Here is a 4,238-nt window from a genome sequence, read left to right as displayed (position 1 = left end):
GAGAGCGAGAGAGCACAAGCAGGGAGAGCAGCAGAGGGAGACTGAGAGGCAGACTCCCTGCTGAACAGGGACCCTGATGTGGGGCTCTATCCCAGCNGGCTTGATCCCAGGACCCTGGGATCATGACCTGAGCTGAAGGCAGATGCTTTACCGACTGAGTCCCCTGGGCACCCCGAAATCTGTGGTTCTTGAGACTGACAGGACAGTGTTGGAGGCCAGATGCTCCTTGGTAGGGTGCCCTCTGGAATGGGGTGGGAGAGGCATGTATGTCACATACTGTTTAATAATAATTATGCAGAAGTAGTAAGGACTTGTGCTGTCCAAAATTTATATAAAATGTTCTCTAAAACACATGTCATGTTCTCTTCCTTTTCATGGTTTTCGAATGCTCTTTGGTGTAGAGCTTGAACGAGAAGCCTGCAGTGATGTGAAGGAAATGGGGAAGAAAGAGCAGCGTTAGCTAACATGTATTACATTTCACAGTGTGCCTCGGACTGCTGGTCCCTTCAATCACAGCTTCCGTAGTTCCAGGAGGTCTTCACCATCTACAGACTTGGAATCTCAGACTTTCGGTAGTGAAGCTAGTTCCCCATGGTCCTGCAGGTGATTGCCAGGCTTGGGTGGCTTGGGTGTGAGCACGCTAGGACCTCCTCAAGGGAGTTGAATGTGCTTGTATCCTCCGCTGAGGCACCCTGGGCCCAGCCTGCTTGCCTGGGGCTGGGGAGGTGGCATTTTATGCCAGTTAGGTTCACTTCTTAAGTTTCATATGCTGAGAGGTTCTCATTGGCACTTGGTGCTCAAAACACAGTGAAATCAAACCCAGGAGGCTTTGGATGGAAATTCACCATTGCTCCAAATGTAGACTGAAGTGGCCCAGCGCACCTTGGTGGGTTCTAGACGTGACGAGATGCCCCACCAGCCCTGCCTCTGCTCCTGGGCAGGTGAAGACCTTGTGTGTTGGCTCATCTAGAAAAACACCAGCCTAGGAAGACAGTCTTCCTTGTATTTTTTTTTTAATGGAGCTCTGCCTTCTGCCTTGACTGCCATCTAGATGTCTTCCTTATGTCATCCTATCTTGTTGTTAATCTGAAAGGTGAATAAAATGTCGAACTATTACATTACCCTAAGGAAAATAACTAATTAATTGGAAAAAGCAACTATCTTTTATTTATACTGGAGGAAATACTGAGTGGAGAAGAAACAAACTTAAACTGTGGCTAACATAGAGAGAGAGGGCAAATGTCCCCTAGTGATTGTTCCAATACTTTTAAAAATAAATATTTCTAATATTATCTGTAAGGCTATTTGGTTTATTTAAAAGAGAATGTTGACTTTAATCTCTCTTCTACATGTGAGTTATAGGAGTTTCAGACTTGCTACCAAGTCCTTTATGCCAAATACCTTTAGAAAAATGAAAAACAACAGCCAGCAATCACTTAAAATGAATAGTAAAGTCTCCCAACATGATGTTAATTTTTTACCAAATGGGAAATTTCCCAGAATTTAAGGAATCGTCCTTGACAGTAGATACCTTGAATTCAGTTTTTAAAAACCATGTTTATCTGTTAACCAACTGTAGATTTGGTTCTGCCCCTGATAGATGGCTTAATAGAAGTCGTTTGTGTTCTGGGATGTTCGTTTTTAAAATGATACTCCTGAAACTGTGGCTAGTTGTAATTTGAAGTACAGTTAAATCGGTGGTGATTCTAAGAGCACGATTTTAGCATAATGAGTGAGGGTCATGAGATTTGTTTATGTAGGTGACTGTTTTGTCTGTGAGCAGCTTGATATCATGAACATCAAAGAACTGGATATTTTTATTTTTTGCATCATATTTTCCTCTTTATTTTTTAAGCCAGTTAAAGCCTTCCTGAACAGAGGTGTATGAAGTGAATTAGAGCTTCTTAAAACATCGTCAACGTAGGCCCCGAATCAAGACCTGTGGTTTGCTGTAGCTGTTGGTTTCAAACAGGAGCCAAGAGTGATGTGTTTCTGTGGTCTGTTAGCCATTCAGCAGCCCGGTGGGAATGGCTTGTTCCACTGGAAGAACACAGTTTATGGAGAAACAAACAGAAACTTCGTCAACCAGGGTAGCTCATGTTGATTAGCTGTATGTGGCTCTGTAATGGGGAGCCCAGTTTTAGCATCAGCAGCACCTATGGTTTATTAGAAAACTCATCATACCTTTCCTGTATTTTGTTTTACCCACATAAATTCCCCTGAAAGCTGAAAGTTGGTTAATCTCTCCACAGTACATGATTATGAATACAGAAGATGCTTCTACATGGTCCCCAGTGAAAGGAGATGTGTACGGCGTTAGAAGACCCCATAGTCAGGCACTCTGGACCTGACTGCCCTATTAGGAGGCTTATGTCCTCAAGTCTGCAGTCATGGCCTAAGTAGGTCACTGTGTGTTGTCAAGCCTTTCCACCTCCCCACACCCTCCCACCCAATCCTACTCTACTTTGGTTTTTCAAGGAGTCACCATGAGTACTGATTTTCTTTGCTGTGGATCAGGGTGGTGATGGACAAATCACTTAGTGTCTCTGGGCTTCGGGGCTTTTTCTCTGAGGGGAAGGAGGCCTGTTTTCCCCCACTAGATGCCCGATAAGATGAGGTCTTTTCACTACTGACGCAGTGTTTTGTAGCTCATTTCTAGTAAGTTGACGTTTTTCTAGTTTTAGATCGCAGCTCCTGTAGTCTACATGATGATGTCTTATCCGATTGGGCTGCTTTAACAAAACACCATAGACTGGGTGGCTTATAAGTGCCACGACTTATTGCTTACAGTTCTGGAGGCTGGAGTCTGAGGTCAGGGTGCCAGCATGGTTGGGTGGGGGCTGTCTTCTGGGTCACAGACTTCTCACTCTGTCCTCACATGGTGGAAGGGCCAGGGAGCCTTGTGGGGTCTCTTTTATGAGGACATGAATACCATTCATGAGGGCTTCATGTTCATGACCTAAGCACCTCCCAAAGCACCCCCCCCCTGCACCATCACTTGGGCATTAGGATTCCAACATGTGAATCTTGGGGGATTCAAACATTTAGACCATAGCATCTTAGAAAATGTAAACAGAGGAGAGAAAGTTTTGGGTGCTAGAGTGATAGGAAATTATGCTTGAATGTACTTCAACACCGAAGACATTTTTGTTCACGGCATCACCCACAGGATGTTTTGGATACCATACATAAGTGATATTTTTATCAGCTTTGCAGAGTAGGATAGGGTATTTGGGAGAAATCTGGGAGCCTATGGGGAAAGAATATGAAGATTAAAGAAACACCAGTTTCTGGTTAGAGCATATTTGTGAAGAGGAAATACCCTGAGATAATTTCTGTATTCTCATGAAGATTGTAAATTACTGTTTGGTAAGGGTCTCCAATTCATTTCAATGCCCAAAAGTTTTTAATTCTACTGTGAGAACACATGACTGAATTGGAACTTAGACTGTTTTTAGAGGTTCGCGGATTGCTTTATATCTTGAAATTCCTCCTTTTGCAGCCTTAAACCCATCAGTTGAACACAATTGTTTGTTGTTTTGGAGAGAGAAGTTTATGGTATAAATGACCCTTTTTCTGGTGACTTTTTATACTCTTTTTATACTCTATAAAATGGACCCTTTTTCTGGTGACTTTTTATACTGTTTCCATTCGGTGAATTTCTGAATAATGGTCTCTGTATTTTTATGCATGCATCATGGCTAAAACAGGCATCATTCAAGTGTAATGGCTATTAGTCTTGCCATTCCCAGCTCGGTGGTCTTATACTTGTTATTTTTGTTGTTTATTGTTCCTTGGAGTGTTTCTTAGGATACACCCTTTTTAATGTAACTTGTTTAGAAATTCTGAAAATCAAAGCGCCCACTTAAATACAGCTCTCCTAACTGTTCATGATATCAACTGTAAGAATGTATGTTGGTAAGCATGTTATCTACCAGAGTTGGGTATTCAGCTGTTTTTAAGGTATTAGTAGTGCTCTACAGAGACCGTAGACCTTTCCTTTAGTCCTCTAGCTAGAACCCCCAGTCATATATCCTACTGGACAGTTCCATGTGGTTCTCCCACTTAGATAATCACCAGCAAAGTACAAAAAGATGAGAAACTTCCTGAAGTTTCTTTTAGAAGAAGTTCTAAGTAAACTGACATCTGTAGGAACAATGGCTTTGTGCTCCTACCTTCAAGATCCCCAGAGACTTTTCACCTTCTAGGAGGAAGATGCTCTTATCTACTAAAATTTT

At 42.4% G+C, this 4,238-nt stretch overlaps 1 non-coding gene across 1 annotated transcript; it reads left to right on the top strand.

The window, feature by feature from the left end:
• The first annotated feature begins 1,921 nt into the window (after positions 1–1,921).
• LOC117800754 lies at positions 1,922–2,055 on the top strand. The gene has a single exon (XR_004623157.1). It is a non-coding gene; the product is annotated as a small nucleolar RNA SNORA2/SNORA34 family (small nucleolar RNA).
• Positions 2,056–4,238: the final 2,183 nt, after the last annotated feature.

This window comes from Ailuropoda melanoleuca, unplaced genomic scaffold, assembly GCF_002007445.2.
Source record: "Ailuropoda melanoleuca isolate Jingjing unplaced genomic scaffold, ASM200744v2 unplaced-scaffold7687, whole genome shotgun sequence".
Classification (NCBI taxonomy): Eukaryota; Metazoa; Chordata; class Mammalia; order Carnivora; family Ursidae; genus Ailuropoda; species Ailuropoda melanoleuca.
This window is presented reverse-complemented; position numbering and strand designations above follow the sequence as displayed.